The following is a 15,368-nucleotide window of genomic DNA, read 5'->3' as shown; positions in this document are numbered from 1 at the left end:
TCACTGATCCACACCACCACGATCTACAGCGACGGCATCACAATGTCATTCGGACTAGAGAAGTGTAGTCAGAACTGAGGGGATTACACTACCAGAAGGCAACACTGCAGACATTGAGGACAGCTACAAGTACCTTGGAATTCCACAGGTAAATGGGAACCATGAAAACACCGCTAGGAAAGCTGCAACTGACAAATACCTGCAGAGAGTAAGGCCTGAAGAGTCAGCTGAATGGGAAGAACAAGATCCGTGCAATCAACACCTACAACCTGACAGTAATCAGATATCCTGCCAAAGGAGGAGATAGAAGCCACTGACATCAAGACAAGAAAGGACCATACAATGCACAGAGGGTTTTACCCCAAATCCAGCCAACCATGAGTATGCAGTTAAGAAAATGGATGGATGGATGGATGGATGGATGTCCACCAGTTGTTAGACTGACCTAATGCCCCAGTCAGACAGATCTAGAGACTATCTGGCAACCACCAGTTGGGCAACCACCTTAGCTGGTTGGTGAGTGGTTGCTGGAGGCAAACATGAGTGCTGAAGGCTCAGTCACACAAGCAGAGAAACTGTGTGGCTGGGGCCTAAAAAAGAACTATAATGACTGGAGCTCCATTATCTTGTTTTTCAAAACCGATGACGCTTCTATCGACCTCAATATAAAACATGATATCTGCTATGGCTAAATAATGAAGAGGGTTAATTTAAAGTGCTACAGCAAGGTTAAAATTGATTGATAAAGTGAATATGTGAATTTCTGATGCATTAAAATCTTCCTTCAGCTAAAAGCATTTCGGACCACCTCTGAAACCCAGGAACAGTTTGGTTGCGCAGACCATCCCTGAATATATTTACTTCTAAATTTGCTGTATCTTTCTGACCTTGATTTTAACCCAGGACACGTGATTTTAACCTGGGACATGTTACTGCCAGGTGTAATCTCTCTACTCACTGCTTCCTCTTTGTTCTCGATTTTCTGCACCTGCTCCTCTCGCTCTTACTGTCGGATGGACAGGCGGAAGGCTGCTACATCCCCGATGACTGTCATCATCATTGTCTGTCTGTCCGAACAGCGGTGATGAGCCAGGAAGGCAGCACGCCAGCAAGCCAGACAGCAGGGCTGTGGAAACAAATGCAAACTGCCCCGTGCCTCTCTGTTCAAATTCGACCGGTAAGCAAATAATATGCAAACTTTTGAAATGAAACAAAAGAGTAATGTGAATTACGCATACCTTCATCAATAAATCAGTTTCACGAATGAATCATTTTTTTTAGGAGTTTAGGATAAAGAAAACTAATAAGAGAGAAAACTTTATACAAAAAACTGCATGGTGTTCACACAGTATCCATGGCTTTACTTTTCCCCATCCGTTTATATGCAGACTTTTACTGATGGAGCACATGAGACAGGAGACAGAGAGGGAAACATCAAACCTCTTCTCTGGTAGCCGTCAGTATAAGACAACTGCAGTCGCCATTATTAAGCATTGTGTTTTAAAGTGTAACACTGTAAGCCATGTAGTGAGGAACAAAGAGAAACGTGTGAAGGAATGAGGATGGGGCCGAGAGAGGCAGATGAGACTGAGGAGTGACGAGAGTGAGGGAGGGAGAGAGAGAGATTCAGGCATCAGTGCTTTTCCTCCAGGTGTCTTTGGCCTGCATGATTTCATCTGCGAGGCCATAATAAACTTCCTTAATGAAATAAGTAATTAACATATTATAATTGTGCAGCGGATGATTTTGACAGAGATCATTTTCCATATCTAATGCTATGCTAATTTAATCTGTTCCTCTCCTCTGCCCGACACGACCCTTTCTGTGATTAAGTTTCATGGCATCTCACTTTCGCTTTTCCTCACCTCTCCTTTTTCCTGCAACCCCCTTCACCCCCACCCATCCGTTCTCTCCTTCCACTTCCTTTCTCTGTCTTTTCTCTCTTTCGCCAGTGATGGATTGACTCCTCGGTGGAGGTTCAGGGCCTTGTTGTTGTGGAGTTGCAGGCAGAGGGACGTGCACAGATGGCGGGGGAACTGGAGGCTGGGGGTGGAGGGTGGAGGCCTGGATCTGTATGTGTGGTCTGATCTCTCTCCGTCCTCCGCCTTCTCTGCATGGAAAAAAAAAAGGAAAGCATGGAGCAGGAAGCGTAGGAGGTGGGGGTAACAGCACTGATTGAAATATAGCCATGGGCTGGTGGTCATGTGGACTTTCTGCATTCACTGTTTATTGCTTTGAATGTGGTCATCTTTACCTACAGTTTAGATGAAGGCAGTTTATTATGCCTGCTAAAATCCATTCATGTCAATAAACGTATCTTCATAAAGCTTTTTTAATCAAAAAGAATATCAGGACCCAAAAAAAAAGAAGAAACATGATACACAATGTATCCATATACAAGAATTAAACCTATTTTCATTCTGACAAGTAAAATGATACACTTAAAGTGCTGATGTATTTCCTTAAGACAGCTGCACCATCTCTTAGTCGATTTTTGGCAGGGACTGAGCTATTCTGAGGCAGAGAACCAAAGGATGGCAATCTTAGGGGGTCTGTTAGTTTCCTACTTTAGGCTGGAAACATCTCAATCTACTGGATGAATTTAAATTAAATTCTCTACAGTTCTTATGAAACCAACAACCTTGTTATACAAACAGAACAGCTGCTGGCCTTTAAACATAACCACCCTGGATTATGGGCACATGGTATTTTCTAATATTGCTATTGCCCATTTTTCACTGGACACGATCAACAGGCTGAATACTGAAAGTGATTTTTGCAGTGTCTCTGAAAGAGGACAGAAAAATGGAGGGAGAAGCTTCAAGGAGACGGAGGGGTGGATGTGAAGAGTGGGAGGCGAGGGACGAGTGAAATCAGCCAGCTGTGGTTTGATCCGTCCCATGTGATGGCAGGACCCCCCTCTCTCACTCTATTTCTTCAACTCTCCCTCTTTCATTCTCTCAGTCCCTAAAGTCTCTCCTCTCTGGCTTCTCTGAGCAGAAGGAGGCACCCATGGGGGCTCTCTATTTTCTGTCACCCATGAAATGATGCGTACAACACAACACAACACAACACCCCCACTCACACTCCCACCACACATTCACATATAACTCTCACCCAGTTTCCTTTCCCTAAAATCTCCACCCTACACCCCTAAGACACAAAGAATGTACCTCATATCGTCTGCGTTCAGTAATACAGAGGGGACCAGGAGCTCCCAGGAAACTCAGTTCATCAAGAAGACCCCAGGGTCTTTTGTTTTCAGTGGTTCTGACTGCTCTCCGTATATGAACGATTTATGCGCCAACTGCCACTTACAGCCTGGGATCTTTACATGAAGTGTTTTGCAATAACTTAGTCACATTTTATGTTATATTAAATTAACCCTAATTAACCCGAGCCCTAACATTAACACGATGAGCTACAGATGTTTTGTTATTGACACGGTTTAATTTGTGTATGCAATTTCAATTTTAAACATTTTTTAATGAGACGCACGACTCCAGTCCAGAAGACAGCCCTCTGTTTTAACATTGCAATGACTCGTGTACACGCTGTAGGCTCCCTTTCAAATTGCACATTGATAGACTTGCAGGAGTGTAGAAGGGATTTCTCCCTGCACATGTTCACAAAGTGGTGCTACAAAGGAATGGAGAGCAGAACAAACAAAGGGAATGAAGGGTAAATAATGTATAAGCAGTATTTTGTAAAACAATTTCCCCTAATCTAAGTTGAGCACACAAGAACAACTGAGATGTATAAATATTGTAGTGCACTGAGGATTTGTCTGCCTGAATACTCAGCTGTATTGCATGTGTGTGCGCATGTGTGTGCACATGTGTGTGCGCATGTGTGTGCGCGCGTGCACGTGTCAGAGAGGTCAGGTGGGGCAAGCAGAGGATGAGTAATGTGAAAGAGCTCAGATGTGAACATAGCCAGTAACAATGAATGAGTGACAGGACACATGCCACTCGATAATGAGAGGTTCACACCTGCATCTTACCCTCTCCTTTCCCCACTACACTGCATTCACCCACCCACCCCTCCACCATACACTTGCACACACATGCTCGCATATACCCTCAAACCCCCACCACCTTCCATCCTACCACCATGTCCACCCCCAGAGCACCAAATGAAGGTTAAAACCATCCTCAATGACAACTCCTCCGCTGCGCCTGAGACATGGCAATAATAACAAGACAACAGCAAACATGTAGTCAAGCACCAATGATGCACTCACCCTTCGAGCCAATCAGTATCTCGTTTTACAAATGAGGAAAGGTCAAAGTTTTAGGTGTGAATACAAGTTGCAAGTTGTATTTTCTTTTGTTGTTTTAAAGCAGTCCAGCCAATTAATAAAGTACATTTATACAAATAAATTTTTTTTTTTCCTCTCCTGAAAAACACTGTGTCAGCACAGAGAGCTGAGCTATTGGTGAGGTGACGCACCGCAGCAACTTTTCAAAAGTGAAATGTTAACACGATGTGAGTACAGTGCATTCTGCCATTTAACAACGTAACTTCAGATATCAGCAGTCCTCACAGATATGCTTGAAAAAACAGCAAAAACCTCATCCAGTGCAGTGAGCAGTGTGAAGCATTTCACAATAAAACATAAAAAAAAAAAAAGTGGAAATGGCCCCTCTCACAACCAGGGATGATTTCCTCTATGAATGTGTCAAGCTGAGCACATACAGTATTTTCCCTTCTTTGAAATATTTTCCTGTCACATGAACGACCTTTACAAACAACAGGTGCTCAAATAACAAAAAAAAAAAAAAAATGAAATCAATATTGTCTGTTTCTACATCTTACTCTCTTTCTCTTTCTCTCTGTCTCTGAGATAGTGGCATCACTGGGACCAAATGGTAATCCAAGGTTGTCACCTCGGTCAAAAGAAAACATTATCCAGCATGTCACTCTGTTCACCTCAACGACAAGAGGAAAAAAAGACTTTATTTGCATGAAAAAGTAACAAAAAAAGGTGCAGATGCATAAACAATCAACACAAGACTGCCACAGATAAAGGTATCACCTACTTTACTTTAATAGGTGCATATGAGGTATTACACAAGTAGGCATAAGTACATTGTTAAAGTATTTAATAATTGTGTGCAACTTTAAAAAAAAATACCCAGGAAACAGAACGCTCAGAATTTATAGTCATGAAAAAGAAAGTTTTTTCACAGGATTCTCTGAATTCCTGTGAAAACCTAAGCACACCCTTACTGCTTCCATAGGAATTAAGAGGGTATCCAGGTACTGATAATCATGTGCACCTGATTAACTGATCAGAAAGTGTGAGTCTATAAAAAGCAGAAGTTTTGGCAGTTTGCTGGTCTGCAGCACTCAGGTGTCAGAAAAAGAACTAAAGAAATGAATCTGAACAAATCGCTATGTTTGGTTACAACGCACAAACACCTCGTACCGACTGTCATGTACAGTGTTTGGAGGGGGTGACTATTTGTTTTGCAGCCACAGGACCTGGGCACGTTGCAGTCATTGATTTGACCATTCTAGAGTCAAATGTGAGGCCATCTGTCTGACAGGTAAAGCTTGGCCAAAATTGGGTCATGCAAGAGGACAGTGATCCCAAGCGCATCAGTAAATCTACAACAGAATGGCTGAAAAAGAAAAGAATCAAGGTGCTGCAAAGGCGCAGTCAAAGTCCAGACCTCAACCTGACTGAAACGCTGTCAAATCCAGGACCGTCTCACTGTAAGGGAACAGTTCTTAGCGCTGAGTATGTGCACTGCCTTACAACGTTGTCAAAGAAATAATTGAAAAGTATATCGTTTCCAGCGATATGAAACCTAAATGTCATTTTATCGTTTCTTTTCCGTTCCTAGCACCCCCTCACACCCCCTCATCCACACCCCAAACCATCTCTCAGTGTGTCTTTCCTCTTTATCTCTGTCTTACTGTTTCTCTCTGCCTCTGCTCTGATGTTCATGGGGAGATCTCAACATCCCTAAATCATCATCAGAATGAGAAAGGAGTCCCAGGGCTAATGCAATGCAGATATGTTGTCTTTTGTGTCGGAATATGAGAAAAGGAATTTATGTGAGGCGCTCGGCGAGTCAGAATTCATTTCTTGCTCGAGCTTTTGCCCTGCAGTCAAACGTAAACTGACTGCAGACTCAGCTGGCTGACTGAGTGAGGACACACACACACAGACATTTGCGGGCACACACACACAATCCACCAGAAACACACACACACACACACACACACACACACACACACACATAGACATGCAAACTCAACCCACTCAATATACACGCATGGACTCCCTAAATGCTCAGCACATCTATACACTCACATTCAGCCCAATAGCCTGTGCCTGCGCGCTCAGAGCGGCCTCCTCATCCTTGAGTGACAGGTGTACACGGGTGGCACAGTGGCCGCCAATAATGTCCACAGACCATGGTAACAATGACTAGTCTCCAGGGAGATGTGGAGCCTGACTTTTGCCAGTCTTCAGACATGAAAAGAGAACATTTCAGGTGGCAGTGAAAGAAAAAAAGGAAGGAAGAAAAAAAGGCATTTTTGGTGCTTGTGCTAATCAACATTGCCGTCGGCAAGCGCTTTGATAGAGAAAATGGATTCTGATCCTTGATTATAATATAGGGCACAATCTAAAACAGCTCAAACACGCACTGAGCTTGAATAGGTAAACTGAAAACCAAGAAAATTGGCTCGCCTTGACCATTACATACATCATTGTGATCATTCCGTTAACATTTGAGGAATAAACATGAGCATGCTAATCGAATATACCCTCAATGTACACAGATTAAACATATGGTTTTCCAGATTAGACATGAGTAAAGTCAACATGCAGGAGCAAATATTAACAATGGATGGGTCTTGCTTCAAACAGCATGATGATCTTTATGATTCTGAAGAAACCGACACCGGATGAACTTGACTGCTGATGCTGAAAGGGACGGCTAACAGTCTGCGCGTGTTTGTGTTTAACGTGTGAGTAAGAGAGCCAGAAAGATGGAGAGAAAGGGAGAGGGAGACAGGGAGTGGTGTACTCTTATCAGTCTTCCCAGTCCTCAGCAGCAGCAGATAAACAGAAGTGTGAAGGGCAGTTGCGCTGCAGGGGGCTGATTGACATGGCTGACGCCCAAAGAATTACACACACACACACGCGCGCGCACGCACACACACACACACACACACACACACACACACACACACACACACGCCAACACATATTTGCTTTTTGCCTTTTTCACTTGTGCAAATATCCACAACTGCATCATCTCATGACTGTGAGTGAGACTTTCAGTATTACTACAGTCCAATGGGCAAATTATAGGCCTAAATGTATGAATAACAAGAATTACTGTAACTTAAATCAATCCAGAAATAATGCACCGAGAGGCCAAAACCCTATGACGATCCCAGCTGTTGGTCCTCCACGTGAAGCCAGAACAGCTCCAACCAGCAGAGGCATGGACTCTACTAAACCTCTAAGGTGTGCTTCACTATTTGTCAGCTACATGTCTGCAGCAAATCACTGAAGTAAAGGAAGAGCGGAGCTGCTGTGGATCATCCGGTTTCAACACATCGCCCAACATCCTGTCTCGCCTCAGACCTCAGTCAGCTGGTACACACTACCTCTGGCCATAATGATCTGACTCTCGTCATCAAGTAAATGAATTTTCTATAAATATAAGAAACTAAAACAAAGGGGAAAAACAGAAAACCCTGCTTTCCAGTCTTTGTGGGTTCTGTCGGTGAACTAATCAAACAAAGAGGGGTTTCCCCTTCAGACTGGTACCTGAATGATTTATAGACCTCAGATGATTTGAAAATAATCACATCTTCACACAACTGGAAGAAAAAATAACTCAAAATGTTTTTTGTAACTTTATTTTCTGTCTTTTCCCTTTAATCACACTGCCATCCCATTCATTTTATTGCAGGTTGGGAACTGCTGATCTCATTAATGCCAAACATCCAGTCCTTGTTACTTTATGGTTGTCAAAGAAATATCTTAAAATCATTTCATCATGCTCTATTTATGTATCACAAAGAAAAAAAAACACTTGTATCATCACTCAGTTGCAAATGAAATAAGTCACATAAATATAGACTAATTCAAGCCACACTGTGTGTGTATGAGTGGAGATAAACTGCAACTCGATACCAGCAGCTGAAGGAAAATAGGGGATTAAAGGTGAGGGGAAGAAAAAGGGACACGGCCATGTCACGGGGAGGACAGGGGAGAGTCACAATGACAGGGAGAGTCTTGATGGACAGCCAGACTGCACTTTGTGTGTGCATGTGTTGTTGAATCTCTGTGTTGGTTGGTTTGTGTACTTTTGCATGTGCACCATGCATGGTACACCTCTACATGTAGCAACTGTGTGTGTCCAGCATGCTGGGTTGGTTTGCATTTATGAACCTGTCTGTGTGCGTGCATGCGTGTGTGTGTGTTTCTGTGCACGTAGCAGATTATTGAGCAGGAATGCCCTGTGGCTCCATGCTGTTCCACACCAAACAGTGAAACCAATACCTTTTTGTCACTGATAAAACTGGATGGCCGGAGATAGGCATGCATATTATCACACATGCACACACCCTCGGCTCAATCACAGCTGCCCTATGTGTGTGTACACGCGCTGTGCTTACTGGGGTTTGTTTTGTGTGTGCTATCTGTGGATGTGCACGAGCAGTACACTCATTCAAAGACACCATGCACTCTCCCTCCTACTCTTTCCACTTCCCCAGAGACAAAGTCCCAATTTCTCCATTGCCTGCAGTCAGAGAGAAAGATGGTGGTGGGGTTGGGGGGGGGGGGGGTTAGTGGGAGGAAAAGAGCGGGATAGTAGTGAAAAGAAAACCCAGATGCTATCAGCCCACCGAGAGTCACCGGGGTCATTGTCATGTGTCAGTCAGTGTAACACAACTCTCCCTGATAAGCCCGTCCGATTGCTGAGATTTGCCACGATGGGTTACAGTGCGATACCGTTCTGTGCCGGCACTTCTGACGAGACACGAAATTAACCCCCAGCGCTTTACCGATAAACATCTAAAATGGTTTTGGGACCCCAGGGGCTAATGGGAAGAGACGGGAAGCTATCAAAATATCAAATGTGCGTGACAAGCGACACAAGGACCAGGTCTGTCAAACACTCGCCTCTCAGAGTGTGATTTAACTCTGTGTCTTCCTACAAAGCCTGGCAGCACAGTGCAGGGAAATAGGCCACTCGCCGCCTCTGCCTGTACATGGTAAAGTGATATTTTAATAGACATTTATTTAGGCAAAGCAATGTAAGGTTCCTGGTTTTAATTAGGTAAACAGCCCGTTAGGAGGAATCAATGGCAATCAGTTAATGAGGGTCGGCCCAGGCTAATAGCTGAGGCCATTCCTGTCTCACATCACTGCAACTGTCCTGAAAGGGAGTGAATGCAGTCATTGCTTTATGTCTAGTCCTGGCTTAGTAACAGATAGCTCTATTTTGGAGTAGTGTGTGTACCTGAGTGAGCGTGTGCTTTGGGTCCATGTCCTTGGCGGGATATTTGAAGGACAGGAGAGCAAGCGGTAGCAGGCAGAGAGTGTGTGTGTGTGTGTGTGTGTGTGTGTATATGCGTCTCAGCTGGGTGACATGTGAAGGTGATGGGTGTCACCGGTGTCCCTGTCGTTCGAGGGCATGTCTTCGCCTGCTGGCTCTGACACCAGCCTGACTGACTTATGATCAGGATTTATCATCTTGATTTATGATGAGCCTGGATTGTCCCTCTCGCAGCCAGGGAGCTGGCGAGGTCTGAGGTTGGATATGTGCGTGTGTGTGTGTGTGTGTGTTTTTTTACATGTCTGAAATATAGATACACATGTATAAAACACGCACTCATTTAATGAAAGTTTGCGTGCACCCCTGGCTGCGAAAATTTGCCCCTCTACCAGTTTTAACAAGTCATTAATATGACATTCACTAAGTTTACATCCTGCAGAAATCCTCTCTGATAATAATGGGTCTATAGTTTAACACTGCTCTTCCTTAGCAACTAGGAGGTGCTGGGTTTTTTTTTATTCTCTGAGTTGCATCCGGTGTGAATGTTTGTCACAATGAAAGTGAAGCGGAGTGTTGCAGGAAGTGAAAATGATGCTCGAGTGTTTCCCAAGATGAAAACAGGTTAGAAAACGTACTTTTAAGACTGAGCCCTAATTAATAGGACTTATGAAAATGTAAAAAAAAAATGAGAAAATATAATTAATATGAAAACTGTGAACCCTACATAGAGCGCACAAAGGATGCTGCATGTCACTGGGGTGAGCTATGAGTCATTTTCCCTTCATATTTTTCTGTAACAGGCAAGCAGAGTCTTGACTACTAAATGCCAGGCGCAGGGACATGGGGGCTATTTAGTAAACATCTTTCAATTCCATGCCAGCCGGCCAGCCAAGCAGCCAGACAGCCTCTTAGCTTCTCCCTTCAATGTTGGGATGCAGGGGAAACAGGCCGTCTACAGACCCAGGGGATGGAGGGATGAGAGGGAAAAGAAAAGGAGGAGGGGGTGAAGAGACAGAGAAAAAAAGAAGGGCACTGGAACACATCCACAGATTAACCCTCATGGAGGAGATGGAAAATAGAGCGGAACTGAACATACGTACGTACGTGTGTGTGTGTGTTTTTGCAGAGAGAGAGAGAGAGACAGAGGGCGAATGAACAGCAACATTCAGATGGCACCGACACACACAGTGTCCATTTTATGTCTCTGGGTGGACATCAACAAACAAGCAAAAGAATACAATACCTTTAATTCTTCAGTGTGACCCTCTACCCCTCTATCTCTCACTCCCTACATCCATTCTCCTTACCAGAAGCCACTGCTAATCCTCTCCTTCACACTTCCAAATAAAAGCAGCACAGAAGGGGACGCCAGGGCGGGGGCGGGGGGGGGGGGGGGGGGGGGGGGGGGGGGGGGGGGTGCGAAGAGGGGCCGATTTGTGCCAAACCTTCATCTATAGATATGATGTCACGTTCAGCCACATAAGAATGCATCGTTTGAATACCACGAAAAAGTTTGTTTCCCAGGACCTGAGTTTCACGTTTCAGAATTATGACTAAGGTCTAGACTACTGACTCATTAAGCCTTCCAATTATTAATGTTAGTATAATCTCACCTAAGTTTAGGAATTCAAGTTCATTCAAGTGTGTTTGTGTGCCCTCATTAGCAACTAGACACATTCAGAGAATTGTACACACTAAATAATTTCTTCATTGTAAGATTAAGATAGTGTTTATTTGTCACATGCACAGTTATACACAGTACAATGCACAGTGAAATGTATTTTGTACCTGCAACCATATATACACACACATATAAATAAGAAGAATAAAAATTTAAAAAAAGTAATTCACACTATACACTATACTCTATATACTATACACTATACACACTTTTATAAATTATAATATTTACATTGTGCAATAATGGTCCAGTTAGGGCTCAGAGTTGAGCAGACGGATGGCTTGTGGGTAAAAACTCTTCTTCAGCCTTTCAGTCTTAGTCCTCAGGCAGCGGTAACGCCGGCCTGATGGGAGCAGGGAGAAGAGAGAGTGTCCGGGGTGGCTGGGCTGTTTTAGGATCTTCATGGCCCTCAGCCTGCACTGCTTGGTGTAAATGTCCTGCAGGTTGGGGAGGGTGGTTCTGATGGTCCGTTCAGCTGAACGAACCACCCTTTTTAGGGCCATGAAGTCCTGCTTGGTGCAGTTTCCCATCCAGGTGGTGATGCTCCCACGCATGATGCTCTCGATGGTGCAGGTGTAAAAGTTCCTGAGCACCTTGAGTGGGAGCTTGAAGTCTCTCAGCCGCCTGAGGAGGTAGAGATGCTGTCTGGCCTTCTTCACAGTGATGTTTATGTGATGAGTCCAGGACAGGTCCTGTGAGATGGTCACTCCCAGGTATTTGAAAGTGTCCACTCTTTCCACCTCAGCACCACTGATGACAAGTGGATGGTAGTCCCTCTGCTGCTTCCTGCTGAAGTCCACGATCAGTTCCTTTGTTTTGCTGACGTTGAGCAGGAGGTGGTTCTCCTGGCACCAGTTCTCCAGGCGGGAGACCTCTCTCCTGTAGGCTGTCTCCTCATTGTGAGAGATTAGTCCCACAACAGCAGTGTCGTCAGCAAACTTGATGATGACGTTGGACTCTGACGTGGCCTCGCAGTCATGGGTGTACAGTGAGTACAGCAGAGGGCTGAGCACACAGCCTTGGGGGGATCCAGTGTTGAGGGTGAGGGAGGATGAGGTGAGGTGACCCACTCGTACCACCTGTGGTCTGCTGGTCAGGAAGCTGTGAACCCACCTGCACAGGGATGGGCCCAGGCCCAGGTCCAGCAGCTTAGAGACCAGCCTGGAGGGAACTATGGTGTTGAATGCTGAGCTGTAATCTACAAACAGCACTCTCACATAGTTCCCCTTACCAGTGTCTATGTGTGAAAGGGTCTTGTGGAGGAGGAAGGATATGGCGTCATCTGTGGATCTGTCTGGCCGGTATGCAAACTGTAGTGGGTCGAGGGTGGTGGGCAGTGAGGAGGTGATGAATGTCTTGATGAGTCTCTCAAAACACTTCATCACCACAGAGGGGAGCGCTATGGGCCTGAAGTCATTGGGGCTGCTGGGGTGTGGTTTCTTTGGGACAGGGACTATGATGGACTTTTTAAAGCAGGTGGGAATCACACAGTTTCAGTGAGAGGTTGAATATCAGTGTAAACACAGGTGCCAGCTGGTCAGCGCAGGTCTTAAGGACACGTCCACTAATACCGTCTGGTCCAGCCGCTTTCCTGGTGTTTACACGTCTAAACGCCCTCCTCACGTCGCGCTCCGTCACAGTGAGTGTCTCCGCCCCTCCGGCCGGGAGCGCAGCGGGCTGTCGGCTTCCCGACTCAAAGCGCGCAAAGAAGATGTTGAGTTCATCAGCCAGAGAAGCGTCGGCACTCACCGGGTGTGTGTGTGTGGTGCTTTGTAGTCCGTGATGGTGCGTAGTCCCTGCCACAGTCCCCTGGAGTCAGACTGTTGTAGTTGCTGTTCCAGTCTGCGGCCGTAGCGATGTTTTGCCTCTTTCACCGCTCTGCGGACGTTGTATGATGCAACCTTGTAGTCCTCCATGTTCCCAGAGGCGAGGCCGGAGTTGTAGGCAACGGTGCGGGACCTCAGGGCGTCGCGGACAGATTTATCCACCCACGGCTTCTGGTTGGGAAAAGTCCTGATGGTCCTCCTAAGTGAAGTGTCTTCAACAACTTTCCCAATAAATCCCACAACAGTTTCCGTAAACTCCTCGATGTCTCCGCCCGCGCTGCTGCGAAACATGTCCCAGTCGGTTGAATCCAACGCACCCTGCAGAGCGGCCTCTGTTTGATCAGACCACCGTGTCACTTCTCTCACAGCAGGGGGTTCCTGCCTGAGCCGTTGTTTGTATTTCGGCATGAGAAGCACAGAGGTCTGGTCAGACTTCCCAAAAGGCGGAAGAGGCTTTGCTTTGTAGCCATCTTTGAATGGAGAATAGCAGTGGTCTAGGGTCCTCTCTCCTCTGGTGGGGCAGTCGATGTGTTGAATCAATTCCGGTATCACCTTTTTCAAGTTTGCACTGTTAAAGTCCCCGGCTACGATGAGAGCCGCATCACGCTGGTTAGCCTGATAGGTGGAAATAGCCTCATGTAGCTCGGATAGTGCAGTGTTTGTGTCCGCCTGAGGTGGAATATAGACGGCGCTGAAGATGACCGAAGTGAACTCGCGGGGCAGGTAGTGGGGACGGCATTTCAGGGTTAGGAGCTCCAGGTTAGGTGAACATGATGTTTCAGAAGGACAACATTCCTACTGTCACACCAGTTGTTATTAATCATTAGGCACACACCTCCTCCTCTTGATTTTCCAGACTCACTCGTTCTGTCCGTGCGATGAACACTGAAGAACTCCGACGGCGTGGTCCGGTATGAGGGGGGTCAGCCATGTCTCCGTGAGACAGATGATGTTGCAGTCCCTTATGTCCCTCTGAAACTGTATCCTGGCCCTGAGTTCGTCCAGCTTGTTATCCAGTGACTGGACATTAGCCAACAGGATGCTCGGCAGTGGCGTTTGGTGCGCTCTGCGCCTCAGCCTCTCTCTTACGCCGGCTCTTTTCCCTCGGGGCCTTGTCCGTGACCTGGGTCCTTTGTTTGAGCTGGCCCACTGGAAACGCAGTATCTCCCGAGGCCAAGTCGGGGTCGGGAGAAAAAGGTGGAAGAATACAGCCAGAGTGCTGTATTCTGATATTAAAAAGAGTCTGTCTGTCATACGTGATATGACACAGAGCAGGCGGAATTATAAAGTCCAAAATTAGAGCTAAACCTAATATATACAAACAAAGCGTAGGAGCAGGTACGACGGCTGCTGACCTCACCGGCGCCATCTTGGAATTCTGGATAAGTGCTGGATAAGTGAACTGCATCATCCATTAATTTGTGTTCTCCTCGGTAATGTGTTTGTTGTTGAAATTTACTTGTGTTACTATTAAATTATTATAGTGTACTGATAACACACATCATTATTGTCACGCAACACAGTGAACAGGACACAAACTGCAAAAAGCACTTATTCAAAATAGTTTTTATATTTATGCTGAAAAACTAGTTCATGCATTTATTACTTCTAGGTTGGACTGTTGTAATTCATATGTTCTAAAAGGTTCCTTAAAAAGCCTTCAGCTGATCCAAAATGCTGCAGCTAGAGTACTGACGGGGACTAGAAAGAGAGAGCAGATTTCTCCATATCAGCTTCTCTTCATTGGCTCCCTGTTAAATCCAGAATACAATTTAAAATCCTTCTCCTCACATACAAGGTCTTGAATAATCAGTCTCCATCTTATCTAAAAGACCTCATAGTACCACATCACCCCAAAAGAGCTCTTCGCTCTTGGACTGCTGGCTTTTTTATGGTTCCTAAGTTCTTAAGAGTAGAATGGGAGGCAGAGCTTTCTTCTGTGGAACCAGCTCCCAGTTTGGATTCGGGAGACAGACACCCTCTCTGTTTTTAAGATTAGGCTTAAAACTTTCCTTTTTCAGAGCTCACAGTTAGGGCTGAATGAGGAGACCCTGAATCCTTCCTTAGCTATGCTGCAACAGGTTCAGTCTGCTGTGGGACTTCCTGTGATACACTGAGCATTTCTTTTCCACTCCCGTGTTTTTCACTCCCCAGGTGTTTATATCAAACTTTTTTCTCTTCTCTCATATCGTTTGTGTTTTTTCCTGTCTCTCTAGAGTCTCCCTTCTCTCTTCTCTTTTCCGTCACCCCCAACCGGTCGCGGCCGATGGCTGCCCCTCCCCAAGCCTGGTTCTGTCAGAGGTTTCTTCCTGTTAAAAGGGAGTT

Source organism: Archocentrus centrarchus, chromosome 16, assembly GCF_007364275.1.
Source record: "Archocentrus centrarchus isolate MPI-CPG fArcCen1 chromosome 16, fArcCen1, whole genome shotgun sequence".
NCBI classification, from domain to species: domain Eukaryota; kingdom Metazoa; phylum Chordata; class Actinopteri; order Cichliformes; family Cichlidae; genus Archocentrus; species Archocentrus centrarchus.
This window is presented reverse-complemented; position numbering follows the sequence as displayed.